Raw genomic sequence first — 21,444 nt, forward strand, 5'->3', positions numbered from 1 at the left:
AATCATCCAGGGCAGACCCAAAGGGTATTCCCCCTCACGAGGTACACCACACAGCTTATTCTTAGAAGTAAGGTCACCAACCCAATTCTTCATCCAAAGAGACCTGTGTCGCAGTATGTCGCACTGCGACACCATAGACTTCCATTCTAAAAAATGCTGCGCGACACCTGTTGCAGTGTAGTTGTGCGACTTCTTGTCGAACGACACATGTCGTCGTGTAGACCTAGCCTTATAGATTTATAGATGTGAGTTTTGGTCCGTTAAATCCACAACCAGTCTATGACATATATGAGTAATATTGACAGATAAGGTGTTCTGAATACGCTTGTGAATAATCCCTTGGAGAAAGCAGCAAGGAGGGGGAAGGACACTGTACATAGTAGATCAGACTGGAGGGGGGGGGGGGGCAGGGGAGAATCCAAGTCTTCAGGGAGGGCAGAATACCAAGGCTGTACAGTAGATAGGGAGGCAATCATAAGCAGTGTGCATGGGGAGGAGGGGGAAGATCATACAAACTTCATAAGGGCTCATTTAGACAACTGTATATTTGTGTACGCAATTTTGCAGAACAGATGTGGACCAAAAATTTCAATGTGACCGCAAAAGATGCAGACAGCACACCATGGGTTGTCCATACTCGTACTTGTTTCATGGACCTATAAAAAAGACTGCGGACAAGAATAGGCATCAATGACAGTCAGTGGAAGGCAGAGGAGATCCCTTAACCCCTTAGTGACCAGCCTGTTTTGGGCCTTACTGACCAAGCGTTTTTCTTCCTTTTTCCATCGTCGTGTTCCAAGAGCTATAACTCTCCCCCCCGTCTATATAGCTTTATGAAGGCTTGTTTTTTTGCAGGACAAGTTGTAGTTTTTCATGGTGCTATTTTGGGTTACACATAATTTTCTGATTAACTTTTATTAACTCTTTCTGGGAGGGAGATGGGGAAAAAAAAGAAATGCTGCCACTGCGTTTTTACGTTATAAATTGTACAGCATTCATTTTTCGGTATAAATAACATAATAATACCTTCATTCTCTGGGTCAGTACGATTACAGCGATACCAAATACATATAGTTTTTTTTTACGTTTTACTACTTTTTTTTTGCAATAAAACCCCCTTTTTTTTTTTTTTTAAAGAAAGGAAAAAAATGTTTTTGCATTGCCGCTTCCCAAGACCCATAACTTTTTTTTATTTTTCTATCTATGGAGTTGTGTGAGGGGTTGATTTTTGTGGGACTTGTATTTTTCATTGGTATCATTTTGGAGTAAATGGCGCTTTTTGATCAGTTGTTATTAAGTTTTTTCGGTAGCACCTAAAAATAATTAAGCAATTCAGTTTTTTTTATTACGGCGTTCACTATAGGGCACGGGTGTCAAACACAAGGCCCGCGGGCCGAATCCGGCCCGCCAGACCTTGTCATGTGGCCCGCCGCCGGCCTTCACCTTTTATTATCACTTCCTGCAGGCGGCCCCTGCAGGAAGTGATAATAAAACTACAAGCGCTCGCCGAGACTGAGAGGAGGGAGGCTGGGCGCTGGCAGTGTGAGTCATACGTCACGCGCCTGCGCCGCCCACTTTATGAATGAAGCAGGCGGCGTGGGCGCATGACGTATGACTCACGCTGTCAGCGCCTGTCCTCCCGGCCTGCCTCCTCCCTCCTGCCTACCGAGCGGCGAGCGCTTGTAGTTATAAGTGTCACCCACAGATCCCCCATGAGTGTCACCCACAGATCCCCCATGAGTGTCACCCACAGATCCCCCATGAGTGTCACCCACAGATCCCCCATGAGTGTCACCCACAGATCCCCCATGAGTGTCACCCACAGATCCCCCATGAGTGTCACCCACAGATCCCCCATGAGTGTCACCCACAGATCCCCCATGAGTGTCACCCACAGATCCCCCATGAGTGTCACCCACAGATCCCCCATGAGTGTCACCCACAGATCCCCCATGAGTGTCACCCACAGATCCCCCATGAGTGTCACCCACAGATCCCCCATGAGTGTCACCCACAGATCCCCATGAGTGTCACCCACAGATCCCCCATGAGTGTCACCCACAGATCCCCCATGAGTGTCACCCACAGATCCCCCATGAGTGTCACCCACAGATCCCCCATGAGTGTCACCCACAGATCCCCCATGAGTGTCACCCACAGATCCCCCATAAGTGTCACCCACAGATCCCCCATAAGTGTCACCCACAGATCCCCCATAAGTGTCACCCACAGATCCCCCATAAGTGTCACCCACAGATCCCCCATAAGTGTCACCCACAGATCCCCCATAAGTGTCACCCACAGATCCCCCATAAGTGTCACCCACAGATCCCCCATAAGTGTCACCACAGATCCCCCATAAGTGTCACCACAGATCCCCCATAAGTGTCACCACAGATCCCCCATAAGTGTCACCACAGATCCCCATAAGTGTCACCACAGATCCCCCATAAGTGTCACCCACAGATCCCCCATAAGTGTCACCACAGATCCCCCATAAGTGTCACCCACAGATCCCCCATAAGTGTCACCACAGATCCCCCATAAGTGTCACCACAGATCCCCCATAAGTGTCACCACAGATCCCCCATAAGTGTCACCCACAGATCCCCCATAAGTGTCACCACAGATCCCCCATAAGTGTCACCCACAGATCCCCCATTAGTGTCACCCACAGATCCCCCATAAGTCCAATACAACCGGCCCTTTGACGGTGACCAAACTGCTGATGCGGCCCCCGATGAATTTGAGTTTGACATCCCTGCTATAGGGGATAATTTATGATATTTATGTAGTCTGGGTTCGTTACGGACTCGGCGATACCAAACATATGGGGGAGATTTTTTTTTTTAGCAATTTTTTTTATTGAAAAGCGTATTTTCAATGGAAAAAAGCGTATTTTTTATGGGATTTTTTTTTATGAATGTGTTTTGTTTTGTTTTAACTTTTTTTTTACCACTTAATAGTCCCACAAGGGGACTATTACAGACAGCTTATTGATTGATTTTAAACTGCAATGCATTATCCCTATAGTGCACTGCATTTTAATGTCGGTGCTATTCTGACATTGACCAGCAGTCTGCAGGAAATTACTCAAGGCTGGTCTGGGGCCTACTTCAGATCCCTGCCAGCCTTCACACACATCGGCACCCCGCGATCGCATTTGCAGGGTGCCGATAGGAGACAAAGGGAGTCCGCTCCTTCTTTCAGCACTTTACATGTGGCGGGCGCTATTGGCCACGGCATGTAAAGTGTTAAGCAGCCCGAATCTGCACTCCTCATGTGGGGGACCCATGCAGCGCTTAGACTGGGCCGCCGTAAAAAAAAAATGGCGGCCCGGCCTAAGTGACCGCTGTAAAAAGGCGTGTGGGTGGTCACTAAGGGGTTAAAATCTGTAGAAGAGCAAATCAGTACAGGAATGAAGCTCTGTTTGTATAAGAAAAGCTAAGGAAGACAGCATCATCCTGGAAACTGGAGCTTCAGCATGCATTACTGGAAGGGATACACCCACAAGAGGAAAGTCTGAAACTAGGAGCAGTTTAATAATTGCATATCAGGGGGTCTGAAAATGAATGAACGAATGAAGTTTGCAGACTGAAAATTAGTGCAACAATTTTTTTTTACCCAATGCAACCAGTAAAATCAGTGCGGTCACTTGGCTTTTGGAAGTCCCATAGCAGTATATGGAGAAAGTCACATATGTGCAGTGTGCTCGCCATAAAGGTCTCAGATGGGAACACCCTCAAAGAAATCGACCAGTACAACATATCATGAACCAAAACTTGGCATCGTGGCAGCTCATTAGTCAGCACTGTTGCCTGGCAGTCATGGCATTAGAATCCACTAGATACTCCAGTTCTTGCACAATACAGGAACATGCTGATGTGTCACCTGGTTTCCTAAGAACCTGGCATCAGATATGAAGGAAATAAATTAGACGGCCAAATAAACACAGATCAGAAACCTAAGTGAGGAATCATAATCTGTGCCTGGCGGCATGGCGTTTACCAGTGCCATATAAAACCAGGCATGAGGGCAGACTGGTTCACAACATAAATCCTTAATTATATTCAATAAAGTATCTCCCTTCTCCTCTCTCCACGTTCTGCTTACGTTCCCAATGTAATATTCTCACCTCATGCAGGCTGATTTCTGATGTGCGTCACTGAATAACAATATGCTAACAGCTGGAGAAATGCATGGGAGGTGCAATGTATCTCACCCTGTCAGGTTTCCCTACTGCTAAATGCTGACGGAGCTCATTCACTTGCCCAGTGCTATTATACGGCCAGACAGGATATAAATGTGAGCTTCTCGTGCGCCAAGTGATGTAGAAAGCATTGCTGGATTCTATGAATGTCAAGAAGAAGAGGATGCACAGCCTGACAGCGACAAGGGAGGCAGAAGGTGGCTTCTTAGCAGGTCACTGGAAGGCAATGTCCAGTGAGGACAAGAGAAAGATTCAGGGACTAGGCAATTACTGATCAGGAGAGCAAATATCCAGCTTCTGTCCTTGACAAATGTCACACTGCTACTGACTGTTCTTCTAGTGCAGAAGTGACATCTAGAGAAGAAAATGATGGGTCGATGCACAATACATGGAGATTTCCAATTATTCAGCCCGTCTCTTCCCATGGGAACCTTCAGGAGTTCATGTATTGTGCTGTATCTATACAGGGTTAGAACCATTTGACTGAAAGTGGTTGCAAAACAATTTGCACACACAAATATAAAACCATGAATTACAAAAAAATATATATAATAATCATAATTCAACCCTACACTTGACTTATCTTCTAGAAGTAGACATCTTGCACATCCAGCGCTGTTCAATTATGAGTGTGCGTTCATGCAATTCTGCATCCAAGTGTAACTTTTGTAAGAGGTGCACAAAGTGGCTAAGACGTACAACAGCTCCAAAATGTACAGTACATATCACTTAAAGGGTTTGTCCTGTCACATACACTCACCTAAAGAATTATTAGGAACACCATACTAATACGGTGTTGGACCCCCTTTTGCCTTCAGAACTGCCTTAATTCTACGTGGCATTGATTCAACAAGGTGCTGATAGCATTCTTTAGAAATGTTGGCCCATATTGATAGGATAGCATCTTGCAGTTGATGGAGATTTGGGGGATGCACATCCAGGGCACGAAGCTCCCGTTCCACCACATCCCAAAGATGCTCTATTGGGTTGAGATCTGGTGACTGTGGGGTCCATTTTAGTACAGTGAACTCATTGTCATGTTCAAGAAACCAATTTGAAATGATTCGAGCTTTGTGACATGGTGCATTATCCTGCTGGAAGTAGCCATCAGAGGATGGGTACATGGTGGTCATGAAGGGATGGACATGGTCAGAAACAATGCTCAGGTAGCCTGTGGCATTTAAACAATGGCCAATTGGCACTAAGGGCCTAAAGTGTGCCCAGAAAACATCCCCCACACCATTACACCACCACCACCAGCCTGCACAGTGGTAACAAGGCGTGATGGATACATGTTCTCATTCTGTTTACGCCAAATTCGGACTCTACTATTTGAATGTCTCACAACAGAAATCGAGACTCATCAGACCAGGCAACATTTTTCCAGTCTTCAACAGTCCAATTTTGGTGAGCTCGTGCAAATTGTAGCCTTTTTTCCTATTTGTAGTGGAGATGAGTGGTACCCGGTGGGGTCTTCTGCTGTTGTAGCCCATCCGCCTCAAGGTTGTGCGTGTTGTGGCTTCACAAATGCTTTGCTGCATACCTCGGTTGTAATGAATGGTTATTTCAGTCAACGTTGCTCTTCTGTCAGCTTGAATCAGTCGGCCCATTCTCCTCTGACCTCTAGCATCAACAAGGCATTTTTGCCCACAGGACTGCCGCATACTGGATGTTTTTGCCTTTTCACACCATTCTCTGTAAACCCTAGAAATGGTTGTGTGTGAAAATCCCAGTAACTGAGCAGATTGTGAAATACTCAGTCCGGCCCGTCTGGCACCAACAACCATACCACGCTCAAAATTGCTTAAATCCCCTTTCTTTCCCATTCTGACATTCAGTTTGGAGTTCAGGAGATTGTCTTGACCATGGCCACAACCCTACATGCATCGAAGCAACTGCCATGTGATTGGTTGACTAGATAATCGCATTAATGAGAAATAGAACAGGTGTTCCTAATAATTCTTTAGGTGAGTGTATATTGATTAACTATCGTCAAGATAGGTCATCAATATCTGATCGGCGGGGCTGGCACCCCCACTGATCAGCTGTATGTAGAGGAGGTGGCGCTCCATGCAAGCTCCGCTTCCTGTTTATTACCCTGCACTTAGTCTCAGAATACAAGTACCCGCTCTATTCAAGTGAATGGAGCTGGTACTTGTAATTACCGTACACTACGCCACCGCCCCACAGGAGACGACACGTAATGTAAAGACCAGGAAGCGGCGCTTGCGTGGGGCGCTGCCTACTATTGAAACAGCTGATCGGCGGGGTTCCGGACCCTGCCGATCAGATATTGATGACCTATCTTGCCAATAGTTAATCAATATATATGGCTGGACAACCCCTTTAAGCCTACATCCACACATCTTTACATAATCACCAGAACCCAACAGACAACAAAAATCTCCATGATCCAAATATCATTCTGAAAATGGCACATATGTCTATGTCTCCACAAAAAGAACTAGAACTAAAGAGACTAAAAATCTTTGTAATTCAGATGCTAGTAAACATGTGCATGAAATGTCCTGATTAGTCACAAGACGAGATTACATGTGCACTACTTCCTCCAGAAGTCAGTCTGCCGGAATAGGCAGAAAGCAGCTGCGGGCACCTCTGGCAGAGGCTTATCAAGAATAAAAGGATCATGCAGTTGAATTCCAACTGACTGATCCTACCTTCCCCGACGTCTGCTGTCAGGGAGAGTCGGAAGCCGCTATAAATGTCAGGTGGTCGGACTGTTTATGTAGTGGGTATAACCAGCTTTCAGTGGGGAAGAGTGCTGTGTAATTTGCTATGGAATAATGTAAAGGCAATAATCAAATTTTTTAACATCTTGGAAGCGAGCAATTCTTTTTCACTATAGCTCCTCTAAAATGTAACAGAAATACCATTTACATGGTACATATTTGTGCAGAGAAAAATTGTATTCTTGGAGCAGATTTAAAAGGGTTGTCCGGGTTCAGAGCTGAACCCGGAGTCCCGGACATACCTCCATTTTCACCCAGGCAGCCTCCCTGACGAGCATCGGAGCAGTTCACGCTCCGATGCTCTCCTTTGCGCGGCACTAAATTATGCAGGGCAAAGGCATTTTCAGACGAACAAAGCTCTCCATGGGGCTGCCAGGAAGCCCGGTGACGTCACCAACACTGATGGGCGGGCTTCAGCGCTGCCCGAGCCAGTAAAACAGCTAGGGCAGCGCTAAAGCATGCCCATTAGAGCCGGTGACGTCACCGAATACACTGCTGGCATCTGACCTCTGACAGGGCGCTGCAATCTGCGGCAGTTAACCCCCTCAGGTGCGGCACCTGAGGGGTTAATTGCTGCGGATCGCAGCGCCCTGTCAGAGGCAGGATGCCGGCAATGTGTTTCTGCCGCCTGCATTTGTAATGTATTAAACATTAGTTATCATTGGTGGTACAGGGGCCACAGCCCCTCCACTCTCTCCTCTCATTGGTGGCAGCGGCACAGGGAGAGGGAGAGACTGCTAGGGGGCCACTCAGGTCTATGCTGAAGATCGCTGTATGGGGAATCCCCCCAGTGTTATTGAACAGTCAGGACTAGTTCCCAGAGGCTTAGGCGTCCCTGCTCTGACTCCATATATAGCTCTGTCCATGCTATGAACATGGAGGGGGCATCCCCAAGCATAGTCAATAAGCTTGGGGACACCCAGTGTATTAAAGTCTAATTTAGCCTCTATTTCTGAAATGTTTCTGCCTGGATTTGAACTTAACTTTATTGATACACAAGCCTGGCTGCACTGCACAGTGATGACAGGCTCTCCCCCCACACACACACAGCTACTCCATCTATAACTCCTGTCTTTCTTTCTACACCCAGACCTTCACTCAGTGTCTAAATCCCATCACTGACCGTCCACAGGCTCTGCCCTCACCATCTCCAGAGTGTAATAAACAGCAAGCACATCCAAACACATGTGCATCTAATCCTATCCTGTGAAACAGCCTGCTGAGCTGTGTATCTAATCCCATTTTGTATGATACAGCCTGCTGAGCTGTGTATCTAATCCCATTTTGTATGATACAGCCTGCTGAGCTGTGTATCTAAACCCTAATGCACACGACAGTATCAATTCTGCAATCTGCGAGACGCAGATCCAGTAAATAAGGATACTGTCCGTGTGCGACCCGCAATTTTTTTGCAGTCCCATTGATTTTTATGTCTTTCAGGTCAGCATTATGAGGACCAGAACATGTTCTTTTTTTTGCAGCACATCCATATATCAGTACAGCAAAATATAGAACATGTCTTATTCTGGTCCCCATAATGCAGATCTAAAACCCATAGAACTCAATGGCTCTATAAAAAAAAAGCACATCTCACACAGGCTGTAACCTTATTTAGCAGATCTGCTACTTGAAGAAAGAAGAATAGATACGGAAGGTCCTGTGCATGAGGCCTAAGCCCATCTTTTTTGGTCCTGACTGCTGAAAGGTTTACCTATGTGCGATACATGCGAGATAAGACCATGACCGGCCTAGGAAATCACGGTCCGTGTGTCGCCACATCTTCCAGGCCGACCGCACTCTCCAGACCGAACTGACGATATGACAGTAATATATGATACAGCCAGTCTCTTATCTGGTCAGAGGAGCCAGGGGTTGGCCTGTTAATTGTGGCTGACGGCTGACACATGTAGTTTGCATGATCCCCATCACTCATACTGAGCCCCCATAACAGTCACATCCACAGCGCCCCCATAACAGTCACACTGTTATGGGAGCACTGTGGATATCACTGTTTTGGGGTCACTCTAGCATCTCTGTATGGACGTTTTAAAAACATGCTTGCAGAGACCACAGCTGTGCGCTAATCGTGCAGCTCCAGCAGGGGGAGCCCACTGTCAGCATGGCTCCCCTTCAAGAAGGCAAGGATTGTTACTTATCTTTGCCTTCCCAATGGCTGCATACACAGCGCTCAATGAGTAATATGTATACAGCTTATCCCCAGCAGCCATGTGATTGTGGGGGGCAGGTGACTGCACAAGCTGCTTAGCAGACCCAGATCAGCTCCGCAGAGAGGTTGTACATACACCTTTCAACGACCGGAAGGGGACCGGTATTTGAAGGGGTTGTCCGCTTTTTACTATTGTTGATGATCTACCCTCAGGATAGGTCATCAATAACAGATTGTCGGGGCTCCGACTCCTGGCAGCCCGCTGATCAGCTGTTTGAAGAGAAGGCATTCCCACATATGAGCGCTGCCTTCTTTGCTCCGTTTACCTGCTCGCCACAGCAATTGCAGTAGTCAGCAGGTGTAATTACAAGTATGGCGTCCACATTCACTTCTATGGGACAGCTTTGGAGTATTCACCTCAACAGATGGAGCCATCCCACAGAAGTGAATGGGCCATACTTGTAATTACACCTGCTCACCACCGTAAATTGCTGCGGCGAGCAGGTAAACAGAGCAGAGAAGGCAGCACCGGTATGTGGGCATGCCTTCTCTTCAAACAGCTGATCGGTGGGGGTACCAGGAGTCTAACACCCACCAATCTGATATTGATTGATAAGGAAGGGAACAGTTTTTCTTAGTCCTAGAGCTTCAAGAACACAATAAAGACATAGCAAAATGAATGTTCTCTCCACTCTCTCTATATATGCTGAAAAGCAAAGTGCAAATTATAGGGGTTATCCTGTAATATTGATGTCTTATCTTTAGGATAGGTCACTAATATCAGATTGGCACCCGGGACCCCTGTCCATCAGCTGTGAGGCCTCTTCCTAGGCCATGTGATATCACCGTACATCAGTCACATGGCCTAGTTGCAGCTCAAGACCCTTTGAAGTGAATAGGGCTGAGCTGCCATACCAGTCTCTGTACAATGTACAGCGCAGTGCTTGGTAAACTGCGTGAGCTCCAGCAGGTGGCGGCCACTTGAGACGGCTGATCGGCGGAGATGCCGGGACTTGGAACCCTGCTGATGTGATAAAGATGACCTATCCTGAGGAGTGCGATTGTGTAGTGGCGAGCTTGCACACCTGAGACTGTGCCTGCAAATGAAGCAGCTGAAAAGTAGATCACAGTGGCAGGAAGCAATGTGCAGCTGCAGGAATTGTGGCAACACAGCGCCTGCGCGAGACTACATTCAAGTGACCGGCATTGGGTAACTCTACCCATGAAATGCTAACAAGGCAGGAAAGAGGGTGTGGCGAGCTTGATTGAAGCAAGAAAGCCGCTGCCCCCTCGACTTTAAGACACTAATTTACATGCGGGCAGTGAGTAAAACTCTTTTTCTGACTTTAGGCCCATCGTACAAAGACAACTTTGGAATCATGCTACGGACTTCAATAAAGTAATGCTGGCGCGTTATTATGCATTTTGTAGGTGACAGGTTCCCTTTTTTTTTATATAATTAATCACGTGCAACTTTGCAATCTACTCATTCCCTATTCCTTACAGTTTAAGACTCCTGCTTGCTGTTAGTGAATGATATCGTTGGGTAGAAAAGTGTTACATACCTAATGCTTTTCACAGCTGAGAAAATTCCATAATTGTAAAAAAAAAAAAAAGTCTCCAGTCACTGATGGCACAGATCTTGAAAGCTGCAAGAAAATGAAAGAAAATGATATTAGAATTTTGCATGGCACTTCATATTGATTGAGCATTATATACCCGATTCTGGAAAACCCTGCAGGCTGTAGTGTACCACACTGCCGAGAACTAGGCCGTAAAACGGCGGTTTAACCTCAAAAACAACCACAATGTGTCGTTCTAAGCAAGGGAGCATACGCTAAGTAAGCCAAGTACGAGGGAAAGTGAATCAAGGACCTTTAGACGGGCAGATAAATTGCCCACAACGAGTGCCAACTGAAAACACAGCGAGTGACTTAAGCCTCATTCACACGTCAGTGATTTCCATTGTTATTGTGAGTCAAAACCAGGTGCGGCTCTAAAACACAGAACAGGGGCAGATGTGCAGCAGAAAGGACGCGTCCCCTGAGCTGCCAGGCTGAAGATAATCTAGCAGTGAACAGTGTTCCCTCTAAGCCTTGGCAGCTGCTGAGCGGGGTCGGCTCAGAGCTGGGCACAGCGCCATCAAAGGTGGGCGATAGGAAAACCTAAGATAATTGTCACTTCAAAGAGCATACAAACCTTAGCGCCATCCCGTACAATATACAGTATAATCCCTGCACCATCCCGTACAATATACAGTATAATCCCTGCACCATCCCGTACAATATACAGTATAACCCCTGCACCATCCCGTACAATATACAGTATAACCCCCTGCACCATCCCGTACAATATACAGTATAACCCCTGCACCATCCCGTACAATATACAGTATAACCCCCTGCACCATCCCGTACAATATACAGTATAACCCCTGCACCATCCCGTACAATATACAGTATAGTCCTCTCTGTGATCACTGGACATTGGTCTCCGTATAAAAACCATACAGGGAAAAAAAATCTTTGATCCAGAGAACTTACATAGAAAAACTAATAACCAAGAGGCTAAACAAAACCCAGTTTCTGACCCTTATGTTAAAACATAATTTTCATTTTATTGCTCTAAGGCCTCGTTCACACTTCAGTGTTTGGTCAGTGATTTCCATCAGTGATTTGTGAGCCAAAACCAGGTGCAGCTCTAAACATAGAACAGGAGCAGATTTTTCCCTTCTACCTCATGTCTATGGAGGCTCCACTTCTGGTTTTGGCTCACAAATCACTGATGGAAATCACTGACCAAACACTGAACTGTGAACTAGGCCTAATACCTAAACACCTAAAGGAAAAAAATAATTTAAAAAAGCTGCTGTTTCTCTAGATGACCTTATGTTGAGAGTAGTGGTAATAGAGTCTCAAGGGTCTATAAAAGCATCTACACTATTTTTACAAATCATTGAGACTCTATTAACACTACTATCAACATAAGGTCATCTAGAGCAGCGTTTCCCAACCAGTGTGCCTCCAGCTGTTGCAAAACTACAACTCCCAGCATGCCCGCACAGCCAAAGGCTGTCCAGGCATGCTGGGAGTTGTAGTTTTGCAACAGCTGGAGGCACACTGGTTGGGAAACACTGATCTAGAGAAACAGCAGCTTTTATTTTTTTCCTTTCTCTTTAGGTGTTAAAATAGAACTTTAATTAGATTGCTGTAACACCTAAACACCTAAAGGGGGAAAAAAGAAAGACTGTGCTGGGCTGGCGGCGCTGCTGTTGCTGTGGGCTGTGGCAGGGCCGGGGTGAAAAGGGGAGAAAAATACGTTATAAAAAAGTCTGATAAATACCAGTGTGAATGAAGGACTGTTAAAAGGGGTTAATAACTACTGAAGGCCCTTCACAGTAGTTATTAACCACTTCAGCAGTCCCCCATTCACAGTAGTTATTAACCACTTCAGCAGTCCCCCATTCACAGTATTTATTAACCACTTCAGCAGTCCCCCATTCACAGTATTTATTAACCACTTCAGCAGTCCCCCCTTCACTGAAGAGGGGACTAGTGAAAGGGGTTAATAAATACTTTGAATGGGGGACTGCTGAAGTGGTTAATAAATACTGTGAATGGGGGACTGCTGAAGTGGTTAATAACTACTGTGAAGGGCCTTCTGTAGTTATTAACCCCTTTTAACAGTCCTTCATTCACACTGGTATTTATCAGACTTTTTTATAACGTATTTTTCTCCCCTTTTCACGCTGGCCCGGCTACAGCCCACAGCAACAGCAGCGCCGCCAGCCCAGCACAGTCTATCAATTTCTTTCAGACCAGACACGGCCACTACCTCAGCAAACTCTGTGCCCGCGCTCCTCAGAGTTCCCTTCCTTCTCCCACGAATCCTGCAGCGCCAATAAGTGCGCGAACAGCGGTGTGTGTGTGACGTCTGACGTTATGTAGGCGGCGCCCCGCTGTGCTGAGCCGCATAAGACTACGAGGAGGACGTCGGCGCCGTCACGCACAAGTCTGACGAGTGACGACAAGAGCTGGCATTTTGCCAGCAGTGTTAGCGAACTAGGCATGAGCGAGTGAGCGGGCATTATAAAATTGTGAGCGGGGCCACAATAATTGCTGCGCGGCCGCCCACCCGCGCAGCTTAGAGGGAACACTGGCAGTGAATGGGGATCCATGTGAGGTACAGGGCTGGCTCTAGCTTAGTTAGAAAGGTCTTGTCATGTACTGTATGATGTACATTGTTTACATCACTCATGATGGCACAACCCCTTTAAGAACATATTCAGAAGGAACAGAAATAGAAATCTCACCCTGAAGATTTACTCTGAGTAGGGATGAGCGAAACGACTTCAAATGAAACATCCGAAGTCAATTCGCATAAAACTTCATTCTGGTACTGTACGGAGCAGGATCTCTGTACAGTATTAGAATGTATTGGCTCCGATGAGCCGAAGTTATTACTTCCTGTTACCTTAGAACCGAACCAGAGTTCGGGAAATGGTTTTTTTACAGTACAAATTAATTTAGGAAGTTATCACCCGAAGTCTCGCGAGACTTTGCGAAGCAATAACTTCGTCTCATCGGAGCCAATACATTCTAATACTGTACAGAGATCCTGCTCCGTACAGTACCAGAATGAAGTTTTATGCGAATTGACTTCGGATGTTTCATCCGAAGTCGTTTCGCTCATCCCTACTCAGTGTAAATCTTCAGCGAAGTTCATTCGCTCATCCCTAACACTGAGGGTAGACTAAACGACTGAATGGATTTACTAAATTAGAAAGCGAGATGTAGTGGGGGCAATGCTATTTTCGGCGCCACCTGATTAACTGCCTCCTTCACACACCGTATTTATAGATCCATTTGATTAAGCAAGCAGAAATGCAAATTGAAAAATGTTCCAGTTGCTCGGTCGCCTCTGAAAGGCTTCCATTTACCGGCAATGTTTGATTTCATCTTCTAATTAATTCCTTGCAGCACCCGATGGCCGCATCCAGCCGCCGCTCACTAATTGCTGACATCACTAATACAAGTCTATTTTTAATCCGACCACGTCACTTCTAGGGCTGAAGCTGCGCCCCTGTAAGCCGGTCTATCAAACATGTCCAGGGACGAGAGTTCAGCTGCAATTCCAGACCAGTAATATGGACACTCAGCACTGGTGACCAGTAAGGACAGGGACATTCTGGCTCATCGGGGCTGTAAGAGGGCTGCAATACATATGGCATTAACACAAGCCCCACTTAGATTTCATTTCTCCTGGGCTGGAGACAGATGATACCAGTGTGATCGCTGTCAGCTTCTATAGAAAGCAGTCTGTTCAGCATTGTCTCTGGAGGCCGGTGCTGAATGAGCACACTGTTTATGAAGGCTACCACTGACCTTTGTGACGGCATCGGCCGGACACAATGGCCTTTTACTGAAAGAACTAGTAGAACAAGGGGGCCCTGCTGGTTCTCTCGGAACAGATGACATCGCATTTTAAAGGGGTTGTCCCATGACAAATATTCTACACTTTTAAAACGTGCCCTGGATCTTAATACTTTTGTAAGTAATCATTTTGTATAGCCACTGAGTTATTCAATTTGCGGTCCCCAACGCCATCCGTGCGGCTGTCATGACGGATCCAGACCCATCCAACTATTGCAAGTGAATGGATCCGCATCTGCGATGCGGGGTGCACACGGCCAGTGCCCGCATATTGTGGACCGCAATACAGGCACAGCCGAACAACAGCAGTGTGCATGAGATGTCATCTCCTATATGATGTCTGATTAGTCATGGGATAAGCATTTTTTGCTTTTTGGATTTTTCCTCCCCATGTTCCAATAGCCATAACTTTTTTATTTTTCCATTCACATAGCCATGTGAGGGCTTATTTATTTTTTTGTGGGACAAGATGCATTTTTAATTATATTGGAAAACAGGGGAAAAAAATTAAAATTTGTGGGCTACAATTGTAAAAAAGCAAAACAAAAACAGAACATTCCGCCAAGGTTTTTGTGGTTTTTATATCACGGCGTTTACTATGCACTAAAAATGACCCAACATCCTTATTCTGCAGCTCAATACAATTTCGGCGATAGCAAAACATGTTTTTTTGTTTTACTACTTTAAAAAAAATAAAAACCTTTTTTCTTTGCATCGCCATTTTCTGACAACCATAACTTTTTTTTTATATTTCAGTCTACAGAGCTGTTTAAAGTGGTTGTCCAGGATCAGAGCTGAACCCGGACATACCCCCATTTTCACCCAGGCAACCCCCATTTCCTTTGCCCTGCGCTAAGTCGCGCAGGGCAAAAGCATTTTCAGAAGTTCCGGTGACGTACCGGGGCTCTCCATGGGGCTGCCAGGAAGCCCGATGACATCACCGGCACTAATGGGCAGGCTTTAGCGCTGCCCTAGCCAGTAAAACGGTTAGGGCAGCACTAAAGCACGCTCATCAGAGCCGGTGACGTTGTGCGGAAGCTTCTGCCCAGTAGTGTGCGATTGTAAACAAAAGAGCCCGTGCCCTGCACGATCTAGCGCAGGTCAAGGGAGAGCATCGGAGCACGAGAGGCTCCAAAGCTAGCATCAGGGGGGCTGCCTGGGTGAAAATAAGGGTATGTCCGGGTTCAGCTCTGAATCCGCACAACCCCTTTAAGGGCTTGTTTTTTCTGTAATCAAATGTAGTTTTTATTGGTATGACTTTTTGATCATTGTTATTACATTTTTAAGGGGGGGGACAAGGTGACAAAAAAAAAAAAAAAAAAAAAAGGTGAATCGCGTGTTTTTCATTTTATTCTGTTACAGCGTTTAGCGCAAAGGATTTTTTTTTCTTATATTTTAATAGTTCAGACATTTTTGGACACGGCAATATCTAATATGTTTATTTTTCTTGTTTATATATTTTTATATGTAAAATTGGGAAAGTGGGGCGATTTAAGCTTTTTTTTTTTATATATATTGGTGGTTTTTTATTTTTTAGAGATCTATTAGGGTAAATAGGATTTTTACACTCTCCATACATGTACAACGTTAAGTGGTTAAGGGGGGGGGGAATTTTTTTTTCTGCCTGTTTGAGTTCAGATAGATCCAAACGATGCATGTGACGTAACCTATGAAGAGCACGCTAAAAACACATTTTGTCAAAGGTCTGTATAAGGTCCTACTCACATGGCAGTAAGACCTTCACAAGTAAAATAAAAAATCCTAGACAACCGCTTTAATAGATACCAAAGGCGCTATAAACTGGAGGCAACACTTCCATTACCTGCACCGCTATCATCCCAGCGCCAAACCTAGTAAACCCCTATGCAGAGGGAGAGGGGTCAGCAGTGCAGGCAATTCTGGTGCGCTCGGGAGGTCACAAGCAGCACAAATAGCTTTTCTGTACTGATAGCTTGTACAGTAAGGCTGAGTTCACACTTCAGTTATTTGGTCAGTTATTGTGAACCAAGACCAGTACTTAAAGGGAACCTGTCACCTGGATTTTGTGTATAGAGCTGAGGACATGGGTTGCTAGATGGCCGCTAGGACATCCGCAATACCCAGTCCCCAAAGCTCTGTGTGCTTTTATTGTGTAAAATAAAACTATTTGACACATATGCAAATTACCCTGAGATGAGTCCTGTATGTGAGATGAGTCAGGGACAGGACTCATCTCAGGTTAATTTGCATATGTATCAAATCGGTTTTTTTACACAATAAAAGCACACAGAGCTATGGGGACTGGGTATTGTGGATGTGCTAGCGGTCATCTAGCAACCCATATCCTCAGCTCTATACCCAAAATCCCGGTGACAGGTTCCCTTTAAGCCTTCTCAGAATTAGGCCTCATAAACACGAACAGATTTTCTTTCAGTGTCTGTTCCGTTTCGGGTTTTTTGCAGGCCATATACAGAACCATTAATTTCAATAAAAACGGAAGTTACTCCGTGTGCATTCCGTTTCCGTATTTCCTTTTTTCTGTTCTGCAAAAAAATAGAACATGTCCTATTATTGTCCACATTACGGACAAGAATAGGAATGTTCTATTAGGGGCCAGCTGTTCTGTTCCACAAAATACGGAATGCACATGGATGTCATCCGTATTTTTTGCTGATCCGTTTTTTGCGGACCTCAAAATACATACGATCGGGTGCATGAGCCCTTAAGGTGTATTGGAAAGATGTGCACCTGTTCTGTGTTTTTCACCCACACCTGGTTTTGGCTCACAATAACTGATGGAAATAACTGACCGAATAAATGAAGTGTGAACTTGGCTTAAGATGCGAAGGAAGGGGCACTAACACATGCATATTCTGCCATAAATTTGTGAACATTCTTCTGCATCTGAACACAGCCCTATCTGGCATGGAAACCAAGCCGTTTAGAAGTAATTTAGTTTATGCATGTTTTCAGTCCCTGGAGATAAACAAGATTTTTTCCATCCACTGACACCAAGCAGTGATCCTGAAAACAAGGAAATCAAAACACTAAAGCTACATGCACATCTCCTGGACGTGTATCCGGTAGGCTATACCAGCAGAGGTACAAACTACCGGAGTTACCATATCCGACATAGCCGGACACCACCAGGCACCGACGGACCACCGCTGCGTATAACGGGATGTGATGGGTATCCGGCGGATGCCAGACACATAGCACTGCATGCAGCAGAATTTGTCCAGCAGAAATCCCACCAGATCCCATTATAGCCAATGGTAATGTGACGGAGTGCGGCACTGTCCAGCTATACCGGATACGATCCTCTGATGGATTACCTGCCAGAGATGTGAACATAGTCTAAGGCCTAATTGAGACTACAGTCTTGTGTGCAAGCAGGCTGCATCCTCATAGCACACAGACCTAGCAAACTTTGGCCTCTTTGGCAAGGACTCGTGCTGTCCATGGTTTCCACGGACAGAACACCCACACATTGACTTTAATGTGTGGGGGTGGGAAGCATGCCTTATTTTTGTCCGTGACTACGGATCTCTTACACACACTATAGTCAATGGGTCCCTGAAAACCATGGACACGACACAGGTGACATCCTTGTTTTCACAGATGGTTGTTAGAACGGATGCCGGAAATTAATCTTCAGCCGAGCAGTGTCCGTGGAATACACATGACACACGGACCAAACACAGATCCTTCGAGGATGAATCCCTGATCATCTTGTCACGGATGAGTGAAAGAGGCCTTGATGGTGCAATTCTCACTTCTGGTTTTTGAAACAAAGTCTCAACTTGCAAAATTATTTCCTCGTTTTCCATCCAAGCTTCATTAAAATGAATGCATCCGGAAATAAAAACTGGCACATCCCGGTCTTCTGAATCTGGTCTACACTGCGGAACTTGGCTTTATTTATATAAAAGCAGAACAGTAAGAAATTCTCCCTAAGTGACGACACAGCCTAGGGGATCATTCACACGACCACATTTTTATGTCCACATCCGTTCTTTAATTTTGCGGATCGGATGTGGACCCATTCAATTACAAAGTCACAAATTATGGTGCACGCCATAATTTGCAACTAACGTTCACCACAATAGGGTGATAAACTGTGTACGTAAAATCTACAGCCTAAGGGGTCATGTTCGCGATTATGTTTTCTGTCCGCATCCGATCCGCACTTTAACGGGGCTGAAAAAGATGCGAACAGGACATTCCATTCTGCTGGCTCGCAAAAGAAAAAAAAAGAAAAAACATTCCATTCTTGCGGACAAGAATAGGCATTTCTATCATGAAGAAGGGCGTTCTGATCTGCAAAATGTGGAAAGCACACGGCTGGTATCCATGTTTTTGCGGGCCACAAAAACGGATATGGTCGTATGAATGAGCCCTTAGGCTGGTGTTATACTCTGCCTGATGTATCTGTCATATGACGGCTGTATGAGCGAGTATTATAATGCATTATCAGGCTACTTTCACACTTGCGGCAGAGGAATCCGGCAGGCAGTTCTGTCGCCGGAACTGCCTGCCGGATCCGTCAAAACGTATGCCAACTGATTGCATTTTAAGACTGACCAGGATCTTGATCTGTCTTACAAATGCATTGAAATGCCGGATCCGTCTTTCCCGTGTCATCCGGAAAAACTGATCCAGCATTTATTTTTTTCACATTTTTTTCGGTCTGCGCAGACGGATCCAGCATTCTAAATGCCGTATCCGGCACTAATACATTCCTACGGGAAAAAATGCCAGATCTGGCATTCAGGCAAGTCTTCAGTTTTTGTTGCCGGAGATAAAACCGTAGCATGCTGCATAACAAGACGCAGCATGAAGACATCCTGATGCATCCTGAACGGATTACTCTCCATTCAGAACGCATGGGGATAAAACTGATCAGTTCTTTGCCGGTACTGAGCCCCTGTAACGGAACTCTATGCCAGAAAAGAAAAACGCTAGTGTGAAAGTACCCTTACCTATGAACTGCAAGTATCATACAACACGATATAAAGGGCCTAATTTACAGCGTAGATTGAGAACAGAAAGTATCTGTGCCAAAGTACACTGATAAGCGAACACCATAAAAATGCATCAAGACGTCTGAGCAGCAAGTAAGAAAGAAGGATTGTGGTAATAAGAGGCACCCGCACCGATTACACAGGAAGAGCAGCTGCTCATGGCGGGTATGGAAGGCTAATGGCGGAGTAGGGGGACACATGTCATATACGCCAGACAAGAGATAGTTTGTAAGTTATTCATTCTAATCTCTGCTCTTCCTGAGCTCTGGACTGTTTTCTCCAGTAAAAAAAAAACAACGGGATTCAGAGCAGATATGTCGGACCCCACTGTAGTCAATGAAGTCTGTTCGGGTCAGTTATGTGCCCTATCCGACACTTCCGCTATTCTCTTTCTCTGACGGAGGTGATGTGAACCTGGTCTAAGGCCTTATTCACACCTCAGTGTTTGGTCAGTGATTGTGAGCCAAAACCAGGACCGGAGCCTCCCCAGACATAAGGTGTGCACCTGTTCTGTGTTTTTCTCTTCCGAATGAGAAAATTACCACCACGTAGGGTCCATTCACAGGAGCGGATCAGACGTGGACCCATTCATTTCAATGGGGTGGCAAAAGATGCCCCGCAAAAAAAAAAAAAAAAAAAAAACAGAACATGAAGATAGCTGGGATTAGATTTTTAGAGGCACAGCCACAACCAGAAAGTCTGGTGCCAGCTGCAGATACCTGTCACATGGAGTGGGTGGGTCAATGGTCAATTATGCCGCCCCTTAGGTGACCACCTATGGAGAGGGGGGGGTAACACTTTTTATTATATATATTGCCACAGGGTACCCCCCCAGTGCCATATGGTGGCTGTGGCACAGCAGCACATGATGGGAGCTCACCATCCACAGAAAACTTCCAGCAGCCGGAAAGTTTGCAGGCAGGACTCGGGTCCCACATCGAGGACGGACCGTGCCACATGAGGACAGGGAGCAGAGCCCCTGAGGGGAAGAGAGACCCCCAGGGGAGGAGAGCGCAGCCCAAGGAGGGGAGGGCTGTGACAAAGGCTGGAGAGCAGCAGGCCTCGGGGAGAACATCTGGGTATCCCCATCACACTCACTCACCTCCCGCAGCTCCCAGGATCCTGCTCGCTTCGTTTGCCGGGACTCTCGGTCACAGGCCCGGCTTCTTCTACGGCTCTTCCTGTCGGTGCCTGCCCACTTTCCTCCTTTCTTTCTTTCTTTCTCTCTCTCTCTCTCTCTCTCTCTCCTCCACCTCCTGGCAGCTCTCTCCGGCCAACCGACACCGCGCGCTCCCCGGCTGTCACCTCCCGCCTGCGCGCGCACCCGCCCGCGTGCCCGCGCCGTCTCCTCACCAGCCGTCACCTGACAGCGGTACTCTCCCGGGACCCTGCGTCACGTGACCGGCTCTGCCGCTCCTGTCATGGGTGCACTGCTGCACTGTACATTGCATCCAGTCGTCTGAGCCTGATTTATTAGCATGCCATGTGAAGAGAACGGCGTAAGCTATTATGGAGGTCACTAGGCAAGGAATAGACTAAGCCCTCGTTCACACTAGCCATACTGAATGTGTCAGGAGGTGTGCAGGAAAAAAAAAAATATGTTTTCGTATTTTTTGACAATTTATGTGAGAGAGGCCCCTATCCAGGGGCGGACTGACAGGTTGGGCACTTCGGACCTGGTCCGAGGGCCCGGCCGGGATGGGGGCCCGCCGCAGGCCCTATCGGAGCTTCGGACACAGATGTGAAAGGAGCCCAACCTTTCTTTGTATGTCGTACGGTTTATATTCCACTTTATACTAACTTTAAAGTCTCAGCATAAAAAACACCAAAGAAAATAAAGGAAAAACGCTCTGTGCGAATCCAGGATTACGGAGGAGCCCAC

General features: G+C 46.1%; 1 protein-coding gene across 1 annotated transcript in view; it reads right to left on the minus strand.

Annotated features, from left to right (window-relative positions):
- NCK2 (NCK adaptor protein 2) overlaps positions 1–20,874 on the minus strand; it is a 44,034-nt gene extending 23,160 nt beyond the window's left edge. Inside the window, exons 1-2 of the mRNA XM_044285953.1 lie at positions 20,665–20,874; positions 10,693–10,776 (exon numbers count right to left, since the gene is read on the minus strand). The gene's annotated coding sequence lies outside the window, so the exon portion shown is untranslated. The remainder of the gene's footprint in view (positions 1–10,692; positions 10,777–20,664) is intronic.
- Between the last annotated feature and the right edge of the window lie 570 nt (positions 20,875–21,444).

Source organism: Bufo gargarizans, chromosome 3 (genome assembly GCF_014858855.1).
Source record: "Bufo gargarizans isolate SCDJY-AF-19 chromosome 3, ASM1485885v1, whole genome shotgun sequence".
Taxonomy (NCBI): Eukaryota; Metazoa; Chordata; class Amphibia; order Anura; family Bufonidae; genus Bufo; species Bufo gargarizans.